This window comes from Rhinoderma darwinii (genome assembly GCF_050947455.1).
Source record: "Rhinoderma darwinii isolate aRhiDar2 chromosome 5 unlocalized genomic scaffold, aRhiDar2.hap1 SUPER_5_unloc_36, whole genome shotgun sequence".
Lineage (NCBI taxonomy): Eukaryota > Metazoa > Chordata > Amphibia > Anura > Rhinodermatidae > Rhinoderma > Rhinoderma darwinii.
In genome coordinates this window covers 414,232-434,739 of record NW_027461794.1, presented here as the reverse complement: position 1 = coordinate 434,739, position 20,508 = coordinate 414,232, and the positions used below count along the sequence as shown (strand labels likewise).

The 20,508-nt window shown below is 46.9% G+C and overlaps 9 non-coding genes and 2 pseudogenes across 9 annotated transcripts; all 11 read right to left on the bottom strand.

Moving 5' to 3' along the window:
* Positions 1-432: 432 nt before the first annotated feature.
* LOC142691250 (U2 spliceosomal RNA) lies at positions 433-607 on the bottom strand (annotated as a pseudogene).
* A 791-nt stretch (positions 608-1,398) lies between these two features.
* LOC142691310 (U2 spliceosomal RNA) lies at positions 1,399-1,468 on the bottom strand (annotated as a pseudogene).
* Positions 1,469-2,763: 1,295 nt separating this feature from the next.
* LOC142691134 (U2 spliceosomal RNA) lies at positions 2,764-2,954 on the bottom strand. Its single transcript, XR_012859780.1, has one exon. It is a non-coding gene; the product is annotated as a U2 spliceosomal RNA (small nuclear RNA).
* Positions 2,955-4,296: 1,342 nt separating this feature from the next.
* On the bottom strand, positions 4,297-4,487 carry LOC142691236 (U2 spliceosomal RNA). Its single transcript, XR_012859861.1, has one exon. It is a non-coding gene; the product is annotated as a U2 spliceosomal RNA (small nuclear RNA).
* Positions 4,488-11,115: 6,628 nt separating this feature from the next.
* On the bottom strand, positions 11,116-11,306 carry LOC142691133 (U2 spliceosomal RNA). Its single transcript, XR_012859779.1, has one exon. It is a non-coding gene; the product is annotated as a U2 spliceosomal RNA (small nuclear RNA).
* A 1,295-nt stretch (positions 11,307-12,601) lies between these two features.
* LOC142691132 (U2 spliceosomal RNA) lies at positions 12,602-12,792 on the bottom strand. The gene has a single exon (XR_012859778.1). It is a non-coding gene; the product is annotated as a U2 spliceosomal RNA (small nuclear RNA).
* A 1,348-nt stretch (positions 12,793-14,140) lies between these two features.
* Positions 14,141-14,331, bottom strand: LOC142691131 (U2 spliceosomal RNA). The gene has a single exon (XR_012859777.1). It is a non-coding gene; the product is annotated as a U2 spliceosomal RNA (small nuclear RNA).
* A 1,295-nt stretch (positions 14,332-15,626) lies between these two features.
* LOC142691130 (U2 spliceosomal RNA) lies at positions 15,627-15,817 on the bottom strand. The gene has a single exon (XR_012859776.1). It is a non-coding gene; the product is annotated as a U2 spliceosomal RNA (small nuclear RNA).
* A 1,295-nt stretch (positions 15,818-17,112) lies between these two features.
* On the bottom strand, positions 17,113-17,303 carry LOC142691128 (U2 spliceosomal RNA). Its single transcript, XR_012859775.1, has one exon. It is a non-coding gene; the product is annotated as a U2 spliceosomal RNA (small nuclear RNA).
* A 1,342-nt stretch (positions 17,304-18,645) lies between these two features.
* On the bottom strand, positions 18,646-18,836 carry LOC142691127 (U2 spliceosomal RNA). The gene has a single exon (XR_012859774.1). It is a non-coding gene; the product is annotated as a U2 spliceosomal RNA (small nuclear RNA).
* Positions 18,837-20,182: 1,346 nt separating this feature from the next.
* LOC142691126 (U2 spliceosomal RNA) lies at positions 20,183-20,373 on the bottom strand. Its single transcript, XR_012859773.1, has one exon. It is a non-coding gene; the product is annotated as a U2 spliceosomal RNA (small nuclear RNA).
* Between the last annotated feature and the right edge of the window lie 135 nt (positions 20,374-20,508).

Below are 20,508 nucleotides of genomic sequence, written 5' to 3'. Positions count from 1 at the left end.
ATCTAGTGTACACAGGTAGGTCCATTGTGGCGGGTAGGCGGCTGGCTGCTTTAATGGCTGTTTGCTGTTCCCCTACTCCACTCCACTCCACTAGTTGACTGTGTTGCTGCATCAATCAGTGGCTGGCTCAGGTGCAGCTCTTTAACCTACCTAGGAGGGAGGGCGGAGAGAAGACAAGGAAGGTGAATGAGCTGTTCCAATGTGAAATGCCGGAAACACAGAAACACAGAAGACACACACACAACAAGAGGTGGCAATGTATTAATTAATTGCATTTAATAAATGAGCTCATTATCACACATGACTGTACAAATGCATTGTCCAACAGGTGTTGAAATAATGGGATTAAAAGGGGAGATCCCATCAGAAAGACAAAAACAATAGCAAACACAAATAGCACTTTTGGAATCTGATTTTAGTCAACACATAAGGGAAGGGTGCACCGGTCCTGGAAATACTGCAATACCAGGTCAATGCGTGGAGTGGACAGAGCAAGCTCTATTTCCATCTCCCTGTTCTAAAAATCCATTTAATATATGGTCCCCAGATAGGGGACGTATCAGATATTAAACTGATAAGAACAGATTTTTTCTTTTGTAAAAGCCCGAGTCGTGCTTTCTATCACCCAAGTGCATAAAAAGTGCAGAGGTGCCACACAAAAAGTGCACAAGGATGCGGTCTATCGCAGCCCTTCTCTTAAAAGAGAGAGGCCCCGCATAACCATTCCCTGACCCTCCAAACCATAGGCCTAGAGGATCAAGGATCGATGGTCCCCCCTCGCCGAAGCTTAGGGAGACCCAAACACACTCCTAGGCTTCTACCTGGGCTGCCACCCCAGTGTCCACCTAGGAGCCTGCATCCTAGTTGCACCTCCCCTCCGAAGAAGGGAGGCCGGGTTGCAGGGGAAAAAGGAACCAGAAGGCCACACATTTTCCCCCTAGACCTCAGGAGGGTCCCAAAAGGGCACCGCATCCCAAAATCCTTGTGACAAACGTGACAAACACACAGTGAAAAACAAAATTAAATAAGTGGATGTGCGCTGTGATACAGCCTGGACATCCGCCAGGTATAAAAAAAATTCCTCATCTCCCAGCCAGAAGGCCGGGAGAATAAAGGTGTGTGCTCATATAGCGTGAAAGAGAGTGCGTGCAAGTGTGCCTTCACTCAGTGGGATCCCACCCCCAGTGAGTTAGGGCACCCCAGGGTCACCAGCCCTGGGGCACATAGCAACTCGGGCTTCCAAACTACCCGGCCTAATGACCTCGATCCGGCGGTCGCCTGGTCACCTACAAATGGTACCTTTAAACCAAATGCGTACACCAGAGCGATGACCGTTGTGGTTCCCTGCCCTCACCTCGGCGTTCTGTCATCCCCCTACGATGGCCCACGTACCACCGGCAGGGATGATTACTAACCTCAGCTTGAGCAGGTACTACACTTGATCTTAGCCAAAAGGCCGAGAAGCGATAACCCGAGCGGCCCTTGCCTTGCCCGAGCCTGTCCCATACTGCTGTTCACCCCTTGCAGCGATTGATTCAGCCTACTCCTAGGCAATTCCATGGGGCCCTGCAGGCTCACACACATTTACAGCTACTAAGCGGGAGGGAGGTGAATAAAGGCCGGAGAGGAAGCTACACAGGATTTGCTTCTTTTGCTTGCACCACAATGCAGTGCTGAAAGAGGAGGAATCTACATAAAAACGCCTTCCTGGCAACGCCCAAATGCCCTCCTGCCATGCAGATAAACACTGGCAGCGGCAGCAAGTGCATGCCCACAGCCACCCCTTGTTCCTTCACACCTTGTATCAGCTGTAATCCAGTCCAGTCCAGTCCAGTGCTGCCTGCTGAGCAGCACTGACCAACACTGCCTGGGCCCAGGCTTTTATCTATCTCTGAGGCAGGCCCCATTATGATGTCAGAAAGCTGGCTCTGGAATCCTGAGGGCTCCACTATGACACGTGCAAAGTTCCGTCTGAACTTTATATAAGACGGTGCGGCTCAGTCAGTCACTCAGTGTTGCCTGAGAGGGCAACACTGCAACAGCCGGCCGCCAGGCTGTCTTTTTTTTGCACAGCTAGTTGCCTCCAGGAGGCCACAAGAGGGAGACAAGGGACTGCAAAATGGAAAATAGGCATCCACCAACTTTACAGACAACTTGTTCTCCTTGCTCCTACAACCTCCATCCTTGCACAGTTTGTTATTTTATTCTTCTAGGTAACATAGTAACAAATCCAAATTGCTGCTCTCTTTGTAGGCAAGCAAGGGTTTGTTGCAACTGCAATTCTTACTTCTTCTTGGAAATGTTGGGACGGCAGTACATTCCATCACATCCATCTAGTGTACACAGGTAGGTCCATTGTGGCGGGTAGGCGGCTGGCTGCTTTAATGGCTGTTTGCTGTTCCCCTACTCCACTCCACTCCACTAGTTGACTGTGTTGCTGCATCAATCAGTGGCTGGCTCAGGTGCAGCTCTTTAACCTACCTAGGAGGGAGGGCGGAGAGAAGACAAGGAAGGTGAATGAGCTGTTCCAATGTGAAATGCCGGAAACACAGAAACACAGAAGACACACACACAACAAGAGGTGGCAATGTATTAATTAATTGCATTTAATAAATGAGCTCATTATCACACATGACTGTACAAATGCATTGTCCAACAGGTGTTGAAATAATGGGATTAAAAGGGGAGATCCCATCAGAAAGACAAAAACAATAGCAAACACAAATAGCACTTTTGGAATCTGATTTTAGTCAACACATAAGGGAAGGGTGCACCGGTCCTGGAAATACTGCAATACCAGGTCAATGCGTGGAGTGGACAGAGCAAGCTCTATTTCCATCTCCCTGTTCTAAAAATCCATTTAATATATGGTCCCCAGATAGGGGACGTATCAGATATTAAACTGATAAGAACAGATACTACACTTGATCTTAGCCAAAAGGCCGAGAAGCGATAACCCGAGCGGCCCTTGCCTTGCCCGAGCCTGTCCCATACTGCTGTTCACCCCTTGCAGCGATTGATTCAGCCTACTCCTAGGCAATTCCATGGGGCCCTGCAGGCTCACACACATTTACAGCTACTAAGCGGGAGGGAGGTGAATAAAGGCCGGAGAGGAAGCTACACAGGATTTGCTTCTTTTGCTTGCACCACAATGCAGTGCTGAAAGAGGAGGAATCTACATAAAAACGCCTTCCTGGCAACGCCCAAATGCCCTCCTGCCATGCAGATAAACACTGGCAGCGGCAGCAAGTGCATGCCCACAGCCACCCCTTGTTCCTTCACACCTTGTATCAGCTGTAATCCAGTCCAGTCCAGTCCAGTGCTGCCTGCTGAGCAGCACTGACCAACACTGCCTGGGCCCAGGCTTTTATCTATCTCTGAGGCAGGCCCCATTATGATGTCAGAAAGCTGGCTCTGGAATCCTGAGGGCTCCACTATGACACGTGCAAAGTTCCGTCTGAACTTTATATAAGACGGTGCGGCTCAGTCAGTCACTCAGTGTTGCCTGAGAGGGCAACACTGCAACAGCCGGCCGCCAGGCTGTCTTTTTTTTGCACATTTATTTGCCTCCAGGAGGCCACAAGAGGGAGACAAGGGACTGCAAAATGGAAAATAGGCATCCACCAACTTTACAGACAACTTCTCTTTGCTCCTACAACCTCCATCCTTGCACAGTTTGTTATTCTTCCAGGTAACATAGTAACAAATCCAAATTGCTGCTCTCTTTGTAGGCAAGCAAGGGTTTGTTGCAACTGCAATTCTTACTTCTTCTTGGAAATGTAGGGACGACAGTACATTCCATCACATCCATCTAGTGTACACAGGTAGGTCCATTGTGGCGGGCGGGCTGCTTTAATGGCTGTTTGCTGTTCCCCCTACTCCACTCCACTATTTGACTGTGGTGCTGCATCAATCAATCAGTGGCTGGCTCAGGTGCAGCTCTTTAACCTACCTAAAAGGGAGGGCGGAGAGAAGACAAGGAAGGTGAATGAGCTGTTCCAATGTGAAATGCCGGAAACACAGAAACACAGAAGACACACACACACACACACACACACACACACACACACACACACACACACACACACACACACACACACACACACAACAAGAGGTGGCAATGTATTAATTAATTGCATTTAATAAATGAGCTCATTATCACACATGACTGTACAAATGCATTGTCCAACAGGTGTTGAAATAATGGGATTAAAAGGGGAGATCCCATCAGAAAGACAAAAACAATAGCAAACACAAATAGCACTTTTGGAATCTGATTTTAGTCAACACATAAGGGAAGGGTGCACCGGTCCTGGAAATACTGCAATACCAGGTCAATGCGTGGAGTGGACAGAGCAAGCTCTATTTCCATCTCCCTGTTCTAAAAATCCATTTAATATATGGTCCCCAGATAGGGGACGTATCAGATATTAAACTGATAAGAACAGATTTTCAGTTGGCTACCCCCTCGCGGGGGTGTCAATGATTTATTACTTAAAATTCAAAAACATTTACAATAAATTACAGCTTTTTTACAATGAATTACAGTAATAAAATCAATTTACATAAAAACACATAAAAGGGGACATGGTGGCAAATTCTTATATATTGGAGTTCCATTCTTTTACAAACCATTTATTTGAAAGGGTGGCATTTCTTTTTTTATCTAATAAATAATAAATGTACATCTCGCTAAAACAAAGACCTAAAACATCGTCAACAGATAAAACATCGTGCTTAAAAATCAGGATGTTCCTGGCCTTCCACAGAGCTTCTTTTACGCAGTTCATCGTCTTCCATGCAATAGTCTTTTGGTTCGCGGTTGGGCATCCAAAGAGTCCATATAAAATCATTTCGTAACTCAAGTCCTTTAGGTCTGCCATCTTCTTCATTAGAGGGAATATCTTTATCCAAATATGTTTAGTAAAATCGCAACTCCAAAAAATATGACGCACGGTCTCCTCAGCCTGGCAGCCTTCCCTCGGACAGATAGCAGACCTCGTGAATCCTCTCCTGAATTGGAATGCCCGGCATGGAAGACATTGATGAACGCAGCTCCAGGCCAGGTCCATCTGTGTATTAAAAAGATAAAACACATTAACCATTTTGAAGATAAAAGCACAGCGTTCATTATTAAAATTTTCAATATTAGTGACGACTTCATTTCCTCTTATGTCTTTTATAAGTTTCTTACTGTTTATCATGTCATTAAAATTTTTCCCTTTAAAATTAAACAAGGCCACTATTTTCTCTAAAATCACGTAATTTGCTGGTAGATTAAAAGCATAAGGTGAGGTTAAAACAATTTCAAACCACCCCATCCTTCGCATAAAAAACCCAGTATTAAAACGTAGAAAATAAGACCAATGATGTTGTTTAAAAAGAGAATTAAGACAGAAACAAAAGTACTTGATTAAAAGAAACCTATTAAAATCTGGAAAGTCTTTGCCACCCTTTGGTTTGATTTTCATTACCGTCTCACGTTTAAGTTTCTCCATTCTGGAACTCCAAAAGAAGGTAAAACAAGCTTTAGTAATTTTTCTTAATAAAACCGTGGGAGGAGGGAAAACCATGCTTAAGTATAAAAGCAAAGGTAAAATTATCATTTTAATTATTAAAATTTTTCCCTCCATGGTAAGCTTCCTCATGTTCCACATGCATATTTTTTGATTTACCTTCTGCGCCACCATGTCCCAACTGATAAAACCATTGTCGTACTCACTGAAGGAGACACCTAAAATTTTAATATTATCAGACACAGGAACCGGTATATCTCTAAGAGCCATGCTTCCTATGTTTAAAATATTACTCTTGCTGAAGTTTACCTTAAAACCGGAAGCACAGCAATAAAACTCGATTTGCCTAAGGGTTCTCTGAAGCGACAGGGCGTCCCTACATAAAACCGCCACATCATCCATGTACCCCACTGCTTTGGCCTCTACGCCGCCTCCCCCGGGCAGGGGGACTCCACGGATACACTTATCGCGGCGAATTGCGCATAACAGAGGCTCCAATGCACATATAAAAAGCAGTGGGGACAAGGGACACCCCTGCTTCACCCCAGAGTTTAAAAATATGTCCTGTGTCTTAAAACCATTCACTAAAATTTTGCTGGTGCATTCTCTGTAAAAGGCTTTAATAGATAATAAAAAACCTTCAGGTATACCCATACGTTCTAAAACCTTAAAAAGATAAAAATGAGAGACACGGTCGAACGCCTTCTCAAAGTCTATAGATAAAATGGCTAGTTTACCTTTTCTAGACCTCGTGTCCTCAATCACGTCTTTTATTAGGTTTAAATTATCCCAGATGCTGCGGCCTGGCACCCCACACACCTGGTCAGAGTGTATAATGTGGGGTATTATGGCTTTTAATCTATTTGCACATATTTTAGCCATAATTTTATAGTCGCTATTTAGAAGGGTTATTGGTCTCCAATTCTTTAAAACTGCGATGTCACCCGTCTTATACAGCAGGGAGACCTCACCCTTCCGCCAGGACTTAGGCAGCATCTTGGAATTAAAAACATCAGAAAAAAGGTTAAAAAGATCCTCTTTTAAAATGTCATAAAATTTTACATAAAACTCACTGGGTATACCGTCCGGTCCGGGAACTTTCCCTGTTTTAAAACTTTTGACAGTTTCTAAAACCTCCTGCTCCGTCAGCTCCTGTAATAAAAAATTCTGGGAGACAGGGTCTAAAACAGTAGTAATCTCCTTCAGTGAGTCACGCATAAAATTATGATCCACAGTCTTAACATTAAAAAGGTCAGTGTAAAACTCATGAACTTTACTTAAAAGACCCTGTACATCTGACACCCCTTCTATATTTTTGATAATTGCCTTTTTGTTATTTATTTTCTTAAAAAAGTACCTGGAGCAGGTCTCGTTCTCCTCCACATGTTGTATTTTTGAACGGAATATAATCTCTTTACCTTTCTGCTCCAGGCACTGGGCTATCTCCTTTTTCAAATTGGTGATGTCATCTTTAACGTCTATGTCATGATCTTGCATTTTGTACAGGGTCTGCAGACGGGTATTGAGAATTTTAAAAAAAGCGTATTTCTCTTTGGCTTTCGCCACGCTTTTCTTAATAAAAAAATCTTTAATTTTCTTTTTCATTTTCTCCCACCATGCACTGATGGGAGTACGTGTATCTCTTACCCGCCTGCTTTCTTGGTAAAATTCAATAAAATCTGCTAAAACCTGTGGATCGTCTAAAAGGGAAACATTCATCTTCCAGGACTTTTTACATACAATATTATTAAGATCATGCTTTACTTTAAAAGATAAAAGCCTGTGATCTGAAAACACATTGGTTAAAACTTCACAATTAAAAGGCAGTAAATTTTCAGAACAAAAGATAAAATCAATCCTGGAGCTACAGGTGGCGTTGCTCCAGGTAACGCCGGCTTCCTCTGGACTGCTCCTGTTACATTCTTTGTATATGTCTTTTAATTTAAAATCAGTCACGATATCCTTGAGCAGTCCAGAGGTCTTGTCATAGTTCCTACTTGTACTGTTGGTAAGCCGGCGTTCTCCTCTCAGGATACAATTAAAATCACCTGCGAGGATAAAAGGCTCAGATGTGTTGATAAAAAGCGGTAAAATCTCCAGCATCCTCGCTCTTTCGTTCTTTTCTGGTGATCCGTAAAAATTTAAAAACTGCCACTTTACACCATCAATAAAAGCTTTAACCATTAAAATACGTCCTGGTAAGATTTCTTGAATAAAATCAATTAAAACGTTTCCCTTAAAAAGAATGGCGACCCCTGCTGATCTGGACTCGTTGGATCCAGACCAGACGGATGGACCATACTTCCAATCCTTTTTGTAATTTTCATATCTCATTGTATGGGGAATGCCGCACTCCTGCAGGAAAAATACAGAGGCTGCCAGGCAAGATAAAAAATTGAAGAGAGCAACCCTTCTCACTTTTGACTTGGCGCCCCTCACGTTGAGGGAGATTCCCATGAGCTCAGACATCGTGGAGAGTAAAAGCAAAATTCTGATTTTAAAATAATAAATAATAGGCGTACTTAAAATCAGATTGCTCCTCCACCAGCAATACCCGAAACCTCACTTGAACTCATGGCCCCGCCCTCATCCGACTCAACTGAAAAGAGGGACGAGGCAGGAGAAGAACTACTGTCGCTGAGAGCTGAGCCAGCAACACTCACCTCGTACACGGGGAGCCCAGACTCGCACAGCCTCACCTGGGTCTCTCTCGGTTGACCGACTGGGTCCATGTCTGGTGGGTCCCCCAAGGGCCCCGCCTCTCCCCCCTGGGCCCGTGAAGGCCGGTCTAGAGGGGGAGGTTGTGCGCATGGCGGGGTGTCCGATAATACGGAGGGAGCAGTGCCCGTCCTCCTCACCAGTGCAGGCGAGGAGGGGGTCCCAGGAGGAGCCACATCTTTCCGCACGGACGTATCCATCTGCTCCTCCCCTGTCTCCCTCCTACTGGCACGTTCTTGCTTCCCCTTTTTACGGGGACCCACCTGTACCCAGTCTTCTCCTTCCGAGTCGGTCTCTAGAGACCCAGGATTAGGAGCAGGCCCGGCACCGCCTGAGCAACCAGCCGTCTGGGATGCCACAGGTTCATCGATGGCCTGCTCCTTTTCTGCCTTCCTCTTGGCCTGCCGTTTTTCCTTCGCGCTGGGCTCATTTTTATCCCCTGAGGTCGCTGGCTGAGAGGCACCTGTTTTGGCTTCGGCTGGCCGTACCCTTGAAGCCCAGGTACCTCTCTGCTCTTTCGCCGCAACAGCTTGCTCTCCTCCTTGAGGACGGGACTGCTCTGCTGGTGGAGCACGTGGGGGCACCTCGGGTTGCTCATCTTCTTCGCCTCGGTACCTATGTGGACAAGCATAATAAAGATGACCAGTTTTTTGACAAAAATTACATTTTTTCTCTTCTGTACATTCCCTCATTGTGTGTTGTTTACTTCCACAGTTCCTGCAGGTGACATCGCAGTTAAAACTGGTATGTCCATAGGTACCGCAGGCCCTGCAGAAGTTTGGCATTCCTGAGAAATAGAGGTCGCCATTCACATTCCCAAGTTTAAAACGAGCAGGTGGTAGCTTCGTTTCTTGGGTGGAGGGGTCCTTTATTAGCGTAACAATAAATTTCCATTTGACGGTCCACACACCGCACTCGTTCATAACTCTCCCCAGCAGCTTAACGTTCTTAAAGTATGCAGCAAGAAACGCCGCCACTTCCTGATCTTTCACGTATGGGGAATACATTTTAATCACTACGAGTTTGGTTACTTCAAAAGCGTGTTCAATTACCTGGACTCCCAAGGCCATGAGTTCACCTTGTTGCCTCTCAGCTTTTCCCATGGCATCACGGAGGATTCCTTCTCCCATAAAGGTCACGTCGTACACTCCACGCCTTGGGTAGTCCTGGATCGCCAAAATCTCGTTCTTGTGGACCGCCAACCGCTTTTCCAAAATATCGTGGACAAGGAACTTGAGACCACGAGGACCGCCTCCACCCTCTGCCAAGATAAATCTTGCAGTATTCCTCAACCGGGCGTATACCGGCACCGCATCAGGTCCGCCTGCCATTTGCGTGGCCAGGTCGGTACCGCACAGCTTGCGCTGCGCCCTTTGGCTTTAAGGAGACACACCAAAGGGCTGGGGGGGGGGGATCGCAACTCGTTGCTCAGGACTAAGCCTCTCTCCCAAATAGCAGCACGGGGGTGAAGTCCAGGCGAACCTGGACGATCCCCCGAGGCCGAGAGAGAGGGTACCTGAGCACCTTCTGACTAAAAACCTCCTGTATAAATACACTTGGTCTTAGCCAAAAGGCCGAGAAGCGATAACCCGAGCGGCCCTTGCCTTGCCCGAGCCTGTCCCATACTGCTGTTCACCCCTTGCAGCGATTGATTCAGCCTACTCCTAGGCAATTCCATGGGGCCCTGCAGGCTCACACACATTTACAGCTACTAAGCGGGAGGGAGGTGAATAAAGGCCGGAGAGGAAGCTACACAGGATTTGCTTCTTTTGCTTGCACCACAATGCAGTGCTGAAAGAGGAGGAATCTACATAAAAACGCCTTCCTGGCAACGCCCAAATGCCCTCCTGCCATGCAGATAAACACTGGCAGCGGCAGCAAGTGCATGCCCACAGCCACCCCTTGTTCCTTCACACCTTGTATCAGCTGTAATCCAGTCCAGTCCAGTCCAGTGCTGCCTGCTGAGCAGCACTGACCAACACTGCCTGGGCCCAGGCTTTTATCTATCTCTGAGGCAGGCCCCATTATGATGTCAGAAAGCTGGCTCTGGAATCCTGAGGGCTCCACTATGACACGTGCAAAGTTCCGTCTGAACTTTATATAAGACGGTGCGGCTCAGTCAGTCACTCAGTGTTGCCTGAGAGGGCAACACTGCAACAGCCGGCCGCCAGGCTGTCTTTTTTTTGCACAGCTAGTTGCCTCCAGGAGGCCACAAGAGGGAGACAAGGGACTGCAAAATGGAAAATAGGCATCCACCAACTTTACAGACAACTTGTTCTCCTTGCTCCTACAACCTCCATCCTTGCACAGTTTGTTATTTTATTCTTCTAGGTAACATAGTAACAAATCCAAATTGCTGCTCTCTTTGTAGGCAAGCAAGGGTTTGTTGCAACTGCAATTCTTACTTCTTCTTGGAAATGTTGGGACGGCAGTACATTCCATCACATCCATCTAGTGTACACAGGTAGGTCCATTGTGGCGGGTAGGCGGCTGGCTGCTTTAATGGCTGTTTGCTGTTCCCCTACTCCACTCCACTCCACTAGTTGACTGTGTTGCTGCATCAATCAGTGGCTGGCTCAGGTGCAGCTCTTTAACCTACCTAGGAGGGAGGGCGGAGAGAAGACAAGGAAGGTGAATGAGCTGTTCCAATGTGAAATGCCGGAAACACAGAAACACAGAAGACACACACACAACAAGAGGTGGCAATGTATTAATTAATTGCATTTAATAAATGAGCTCATTATCACACATGACTGTACAAATGCATTGTCCAACAGGTGTTGAAATAATGGGATTAAAAGGGGAGATCCCATCAGAAAGACAAAAACAATAGCAAACACAAATAGCACTTTTGGAATCTGATTTTAGTCAACACATAAGGGAAGGGTGCACCGGTCCTGGAAATACTGCAATACCAGGTCAATGCGTGGAGTGGACAGAGCAAGCTCTATTTCCATCTCCCTGTTCTAAAAATCCATTTAATATATGGTCCCCAGATAGGGGACGTATCAGATATTAAACTGATAAGAACAGATACTACACTTGATCTTAGCCAAAAGGCCGAGAAGCGATAACCCGAGCGGCCCTTGCCTTGCCCGAGCCTGTCCCATACTGCTGTTCACCCCTTGCAGCGATTGATTCAGCCTACTCCTAGGCAATTCCATGGGGCCCTGCAGGCTCACACACATTTACAGCTACTAAGCGGGAGGGAGGTGAATAAAGGCCGGAGAGGAAGCTACACAGGATTTGCTTCTTTTGCTTGCACCACAATGCAGTGCTGAAAGAGGAGGAATCTACATAAAAACGCCTTCCTGGCAACGCCCAAATGCCCTCCTGCCATGCAGATAAACACTGGCAGCGGCAGCAAGTGCATGCCCACAGCCACCCCTTGTTCCTTCACACCTTGTATCAGCTGTAATCCAGTCCAGTCCAGTCCAGTGCTGCCTGCTGAGCAGCACTGACCAACACTGCCTGGGCCCAGGCTTTTATCTATCTCTGAGGCAGGCCCCATTATGATGTCAGAAAGCTGGCTCTGGAATCCTGAGGGCTCCACTATGACACGTGCAAAGTTCCGTCTGAACTTTATATAAGACGGTGCGGCTCAGTCAGTCACTCAGTGTTGCCTGAGAGGGCAACACTGCAACAGCCGGCCGCCAGGCTGTCTTTTTTTTGCACAGCTAGTTGCCTCCAGGAGGCCACAAGAGGGAGACAAGGGACTGCAAAATGGAAAATAGGCATCCACCAACTTTACAGACAACTTGTTCTCCTTGCTCCTACAACCTCCATCCTTGCACAGTTTGTTATTTTATTCTTCTAGGTAACATAGTAACAAATCCAAATTGCTGCTCTCTTTGTAGGCAAGCAAGGGTTTGTTGCAACTGCAATTCTTACTTCTTCTTGGAAATGTTGGGACGGCAGTACATTCCATCACATCCATCTAGTGTACACAGGTAGGTCCATTGTGGCGGGTAGGCGGCTGGCTGCTTTAATGGCTGTTTGCTGTTCCCCTACTCCACTCCACTCCACTAGTTGACTGTGTTGCTGCATCAATCAGTGGCTGGCTCAGGTGCAGCTCTTTAACCTACCTAGGAGGGAGGGCGGAGAGAAGACAAGGAAGGTGAATGAGCTGTTCCAATGTGAAATGCCGGAAACACAGAAACACAGAAGACACACACACAACAAGAGGTGGCAATGTATTAATTAATTGCATTTAATAAATGAGCTCATTATCACACATGACTGTACAAATGCATTGTCCAACAGGTGTTGAAATAATGGGATTAAAAGGGGAGATCCCATCAGAAAGACAAAAACAATAGCAAACACAAATAGCACTTTTGGAATCTGATTTTAGTCAACACATAAGGGAAGGGTGCACCGGTCCTGGAAATACTGCAATACCAGGTCAATGCGTGGAGTGGACAGAGCAAGCTCTATTTCCATCTCCCTGTTCTAAAAATCCATTTAATATATGGTCCCCAGATAGGGGACGTATCAGATATTAAACTGATAAGAACAGATACTACACTTGATCTTAGCCAAAAGGCCGAGAAGCGATAACCCGAGCGGCCCTTGCCTTGCCCGAGCCTGTCCCATACTGCTGTTCACCCCTTGCAGCGATTGATTCAGCCTACTCCTAGGCAATTCCATGGGGCCCTGCAGGCTCACACACATTTACAGCTACTAAGCGGGAGGGAGGTGAATAAAGGCCGGAGAGGAAGCTACACAGGATTTGCTTCTTTTGCTTGCACCACAATGCAGTGCTGAAAGAGGAGGAATCTACATAAAAACGCCTTCCTGGCAACGCCCAAATGCCCTCCTGCCATGCAGATAAACACTGGCAGCGGCAGCAAGTGCATGCCCACAGCCACCCCTTGTTCCTTCACACCTTGTATCAGCTGTAATCCAGTCCAGTCCAGTCCAGTGCTGCCTGCTGAGCAGCACTGACCAACACTGCCTGGGCCCAGGCTTTTATCTATCTCTGAGGCAGGCCCCATTATGATGTCAGAAAGCTGGCTCTGGAATCCTGAGGGCTCCACTATGACACGTGCAAAGTTCCGTCTGAACTTTATATAAGACGGTGCGGCTCAGTCAGTCACTCAGTGTTGCCTGAGAGGGCAACACTGCAACAGCCGGCCGCCAGGCTGTCTTTTTTTTGCACATTTATTTGCCTCCAGGAGGCCACAAGAGGGAGACAAGGGACTGCAAAATGGAAAATAGGCATCCACCAACTTTACAGACAACTTCTCTTTGCTCCTACAACCTCCATCCTTGCACAGTTTGTTATTCTTCCAGGTAACATAGTAACAAATCCAAATTGCTGCTCTCTTTGTAGGCAAGCAAGGGTTTGTTGCAACTGCAATTCTTACTTCTTCTTGGAAATGTAGGGACGACAGTACATTCCATCACATCCATCTAGTGTACACAGGTAGGTCCATTGTGGCGGGCGGGCTGCTTTAATGGCTGTTTGCTGTTCCCCCTACTCCACTCCACTATTTGACTGTGGTGCTGCATCAATCAATCAGTGGCTGGCTCAGGTGCAGCTCTTTAACCTACCTAAAAGGGAGGGCGGAGAGAAGACAAGGAAGGTGAATGAGCTGTTCCAATGTGAAATGCCGGAAACACAGAAACACAGAAGACACACACACACACACACACACACACACACACACACACACACACACACACACACACACACACACACACACACACACACAACAAGAGGTGGCAATGTATTAATTAATTGCATTTAATAAATGAGCTCATTATCACACATGACTGTACAAATGCATTGTCCAACAGGTGTTGAAATAATGGGATTAAAAGGGGAGATCCCATCAGAAAGACAAAAACAATAGCAAACACAAATAGCACTTTTGGAATCTGATTTTAGTCAACACATAAGGGAAGGGTGCACCGGTCCTGGAAATACTGCAATACCAGGTCAATGCGTGGAGTGGACAGAGCAAGCTCTATTTCCATCTCCCTGTTCTAAAAATCCATTTAATATATGGTCCCCAGATAGGGGACGTATCAGATATTAAACTGATAAGAACAGATACTACACTTGATCTTAGCCAAAAGGCCGAGAAGCGATAACCCGAGCGGCCCTTGCCTTGCCCGAGCCTGTCCCATACTGCTGTTCACCCCTTGCAGCGATTGATTCAGCCTACTCCTAGGCAATTCCATGGGGCCCTGCAGGCTCACACACATTTACAGCTACTAAGCGGGAGGGAGGTGAATAAAGGCCGGAGAGGAAGCTACACAGGATTTGCTTCTTTTGCTTGCACCACAATGCAGTGCTGAAAGAGGAGGAATCTACATAAAAACGCCTTCCTGGCAACGCCCAAATGCCCTCCTGCCATGCAGATAAACACTGGCAGCGGCAGCAAGTGCATGCCCACAGCCACCCCTTGTTCCTTCACACCTTGTATCAGCTGTAATCCAGTCCAGTCCAGTCCAGTGCTGCCTGCTGAGCAGCACTGACCAACACTGCCTGGGCCCAGGCTTTTATCTATCTCTGAGGCAGGCCCCATTATGATGTCAGAAAGCTGGCTCTGGAATCCTGAGGGCTCCACTATGACACGTGCAAAGTTCCGTCTGAACTTTATATAAGACGGTGCGGCTCAGTCAGTCACTCAGTGTTGCCTGAGAGGGCAACACTGCAACAGCCGGCCGCCAGGCTGTCTTTTTTTTGCACAGCTAGTTGCCTCCAGGAGGCCACAAGAGGGAGACAAGGGACTGCAAAATGGAAAATAGGCATCCACCAACTTTACAGACAACTTGTTCTCCTTGCTCCTACAACCTCCATCCTTGCACAGTTTGTTATTTTATTCTTCTAGGTAACATAGTAACAAATCCAAATTGCTGCTCTCTTTGTAGGCAAGCAAGGGTTTGTTGCAACTGCAATTCTTACTTCTTCTTGGAAATGTTGGGACGGCAGTACATTCCATCACATCCATCTAGTGTACACAGGTAGGTCCATTGTGGCGGGTAGGCGGCTGGCTGCTTTAATGGCTGTTTGCTGTTCCCCTACTCCACTCCACTCCACTAGTTGACTGTGTTGCTGCATCAATCAGTGGCTGGCTCAGGTGCAGCTCTTTAACCTACCTAGGAGGGAGGGCGGAGAGAAGACAAGGAAGGTGAATGAGCTGTTCCAATGTGAAATGCCGGAAACACAGAAACACAGAAGACACACACACAACAAGAGGTGGCAATGTATTAATTAATTGCATTTAATAAATGAGCTCATTATCACACATGACTGTACAAATGCATTGTCCAACAGGTGTTGAAATAATGGGATTAAAAGGGGAGATCCCATCAGAAAGACAAAAACAATAGCAAACACAAATAGCACTTTTGGAATCTGATTTTAGTCAACACATAAGGGAAGGGTGCACCGGTCCTGGAAATACTGCAATACCAGGTCAATGCGTGGAGTGGACAGAGCAAGCTCTATTTCCATCTCCCTGTTCTAAAAATCCATTTAATATATGGTCCCCAGATAGGGGACGTATCAGATATTAAACTGATAAGAACAGATACTACACTTGATCTTAGCCAAAAGGCCGAGAAGCGATAACCCGAGCGGCCCTTGCCTTGCCCGAGCCTGTCCCATACTGCTGTTCACCCCTTGCAGCGATTGATTCAGCCTACTCCTAGGCAATTCCATGGGGCCCTGCAGGCTCACACACATTTACAGCTACTAAGCGGGAGGGAGGTGAATAAAGGCCGGAGAGGAAGCTACACAGGATTTGCTTCTTTTGCTTGCACCACAATGCAGTGCTGAAAGAGGAGGAATCTACATAAAAACGCCTTCCTGGCAACGCCCAAATGCCCTCCTGCCATGCAGATAAACACTGGCAGCGGCAGCAAGTGCATGCCCACAGCCACCCCTTGTTCCTTCACACCTTGTATCAGCTGTAATCCAGTCCAGTCCAGTCCAGTGCTGCCTGCTGAGCAGCACTGACCAACACTGCCTGGGCCCAGGCTTTTATCTATCTCTGAGGCAGGCCCCATTATGATGTCAGAAAGCTGGCTCTGGAATCCTGAGGGCTCCACTATGACACGTGCAAAGTTCCGTCTGAACTTTATATAAGACGGTGCGGCTCAGTCAGTCACTCAGTGTTGCCTGAGAGGGCAACACTGCAACAGCCGGCCGCCAGGCTGTCTTTTTTTTGCACAGCTAGTTGCCTCCAGGAGGCCACAAGAGGGAGACAAGGGACTGCAAAATGGAAAATAGGCATCCACCAACTTTACAGACAACTTGTTCTCCTTGCTCCTACAACCTCCATCCTTGCACAGTTTGTTATTTTATTCTTCTAGGTAACATAGTAACAAATCCAAATTGCTGCTCTCTTTGTAGGCAAGCAAGGGTTTGTTGCAACTGCAATTCTTACTTCTTCTTGGAAATGTTGGGACGGCAGTACATTCCATCACATCCATCTAGTGTACACAGGTAGGTCCATTGTGGCGGGTAGGCGGCTGGCTGCTTTAATGGCTGTTTGCTGTTCCCCTACTCCACTCCACTCCACTAGTTGACTGTGTTGCTGCATCAATCAGTGGCTGGCTCAGGTGCAGCTCTTTAACCTACCTAGGAGGGAGGGCGGAGAGAAGACAAGGAAGGTGAATGAGCTGTTCCAATGTGAAATGCCGGAAACACAGAAACACAGAAGACACACACACAACAAGAGGTGGCAATGTATTAATTAATTGCATTTAATAAATGAGCTCATTATCACACATGACTGTACAAATGCATTGTCCAACAGGTGTTGAAATAATGGGATTAAAAGGGGAGATCCCATCAGAAAGACAAAAACAATAGCAAACACAAATAGCACTTTTGGAATCTGATTTTAGTCAACACATAAGGGAAGGGTGCACCGGTCCTGGAAATACTGCAATACCAGGTCAATGCGTGGAGTGGACAGAGCAAGCTCTATTTCCATCTCCCTGTTCTAAAAATCCATTTAATATATGGTCCCCAGATAGGGGACGTATCAGATATTAAACTGATAAGAACAGATACTACACTTGATCTTAGCCAAAAGGCCGAGAAGCGATAACCCGAGCGGCCCTTGCCTTGCCCGAGCCTGTCCCATACTGCTGTTCACCCCTTGCAGCGATTGATTCAGCCTACTCCTAGGCAATTCCATGGGGCCCTGCAGGCTCACACACATTTACAGCTACTAAGCGGGAGGGAGGTGAATAAAGGCCGGAGAGGAAGCTACACAGGATTTGCTTCTTTTGCTTGCACCACAATGCAGTGCTGAAAGAGGAGGAATCTACATAAAAACGCCTTCCTGGCAACGCCCAAATGCCCTCCTGCCATGCAGATAAACACTGGCAGCGGCAGCAAGTGCATGCCCACAGCCACCCCTTGTTCCTTCACACCTTGTATCAGCTGTAATCCAGTCCAGTCCAGTCCAGTGCTGCCTGCTGAGCAGCACTGACCAACACTGCCTGGGCCCAGGCTTTTATCTATCTCTGAGGCAGGCCCCATTATGATGTCAGAAAGCTGGCTCTGGAATCCTGAGGGCTCCACTATGACACGTGCAAAGTTCCGTCTGAACTTTATATAAGACGGTGCGGCTCAGTCAGTCACTCAGTGTTGCCTGAGAGGGCAACACTGCAACAGCCGGCCGCCAGGCTGTCTTTTTTTTGCACATTTATTTGCCTCCAGGAGGCCACAAGAGGGAGACAAGGGACTGCAAAATGGAAAATAGGCATCCACCAACTTTACAGACAACTTCTCTTTGCTCCTACAACCTCCATCCTTGCACAGTTTGTTATTCTTCCAGGTAACATAGTAACAAATCCAAATTGCTGCTCTCTTTGTAGGCAAGCAAGGGTTTGTTGCAACTGCAATTCTTACTTCTTCTTGGAAATGTAGGGACGACAGTACATTCCATCACATCCATCTAGTGTACACAGGTAGGTCCATTGTGGCGGGCGGGCTGCTTTAATGGCTGTTTGCTGTTCCCCCTACTCCACTCCACTATTTGACTGTGGTGCTGCATCAATCAATCAGTGGCTGGCTCAGGTGCAGCTCTTTAACCTACCTAAAAGGGAGGGCGGAGAGAAGACAAGGAAGGTGAATGAGCTGTTCCAATGTGAAATGCCGGAAACACAGAAACACAGAAGACACACACACACACACACACACACACACACACACACACACACACACACACACACACACACACACACACACACAACAAGAGGTGGCAATGTATTAATTAATTGCATTTAATAAATGAGCTCATTATCACACATGACTGTACAAATGCATTGTCCAACAGGTGTTGAAATAATGGGATTAAAAGGGGAGATCCCATCAGAAAGACAAAAACAATAGCAAACACAAATAGCACTTTTGGAATCTGATTTTAGTCAACACATAAGGGAAGGGTGCACCGGTCCTGGAAATACTGCAATACCAGGTCAATGCGTGGAGTGGACAGAGCAAGCTCTATTTCCATCTCCCTGTTCTAAAAATCCATTTAATATATGGTCCCCAGATAGGGGACGTATCAGATATTAAACTGATAAGAACAGATACTACACTTGATCTTAGCCAAAAGGCCGAGAAGCGATAACCCGAGCGGCCCTTGCCTTGCCCGAGCCTGTCCCATACTGCTGTTCACCCCTTGCAGCGATTGATTCAGCCTACTCCTAGGCAATTCCATGGGGCCCTGCAGGCTCACACACATTTACAGCTACTAAGCGGGAGGGAGGTGAATAAAGGCCGGAGAGGAAGCTACACAGGATTTGCTTCTTTTGCTTGCACCACAATGCAGTGCTGAAAGAGGAGGAATCTACATAAAAACGCCTTCCTGGCAACGCCCAAATGCCCTCCTGCCATGCAGATAAACACTGGCAGCGGCAGCAAGTGCATGCCCACAGCCACCCCTTGTTCCTTCACACCTTGTATCAGCTGTAATCCAGTCCAGTCCAGTCCAGTGCTGCCTGCTGAGCAGCACTGACCAACACTGCCTGGGCCCAGGCTTTTATCTATCTCTGAGGCAGGCCCCATTATGATGTCAGAAAGCTGGCTCTGGAATCCTGAGGGCTCCACTATGACACGTGCAAAGTTCCGTCTGAACTTTATATAAGACGGTGCGGCTCAGTCAGTCACTCAGTGTTGCCTGAGAGGGCAACACTGCAACAGCCGGCCGCCAGGCTGTCTTTTTTTTGCACATTTATTTGCCTCCAGGAGGCCACAAGAGGGAGACAAGGGACTGCAAAATGGAAAATAGGCATCCACCAACTTTACAGACAACTTCTCTTTGCTCCTACAACCTCCATCCTTGCACAGTTTGTTATTCTTCCAGGTAACATAGTAACAAATCCAAATTGCTGCTCTCTTTGTAGGCAAGCAAGGGTTTGTTGCAACTGCAATTCTTACTTCTTCTTGGAAATGTAGGGACGACAGTACATTCCATCACATCCATCTAGTGTACACAGGTAGGTCCATTGTGGCGGGCGGGCTGCTTTAATGGCTGTTTGCTGTTCCCCCTACTCCACTCCACTATTTGACTGTGGTGCTGCATCAATCAATCAGTGGCTGGCTCAGGTGCAGCTCTTTAACCTACCTAAAAGGGAGGGCGGAGAGAAGACAAGGAAGGTGAATGAGCTGTTCCAATGTGAAATGCCGGAAACACAGAAACACAGAAGACACACACACACACACACACACACACACACACACACACACACACACACACACACACACACACACACACACACACACAACAAGAGGTGGCAATGTATTAATTAATTGCATTTAATAAATGAGCTCATTATCACACATGACTGTACAAATGCATTGTCCAACAGGTGTTGAAATAATGGGATTAAAAGGGGAGATCCCATCAGAAAGACAAAAACAATAGCAAACACAAATAGCACTTTTGGAATCTGATTTTAGTCAACACATAAGGGAAGGGTGCACCGGTCCTGGAAATACTGCAATACCAGGTCAATGCGTGGAGTGGACAGAGCAAGCTCTATTTCCATCTCCCTGTTCTAAAAATCCATTTAATATATGGTCCCCAGATAGGGGACGTATCAGATATTAAACTGATAAGAACAGATACTACACTTGATCTTAGCCAAAAGGCCGAGAAGCGATAACCCGAGCGGCCCTTGCCTTGCCCGAGCCTGTCCCATACTGCTGTTCACCCCTTGCAGCGATTGATTCAGCCTACTCCTAGGCAATTCCATGGGGCCCTGCAGGCTCACACACATTTACAGCTACTAAGCGGGA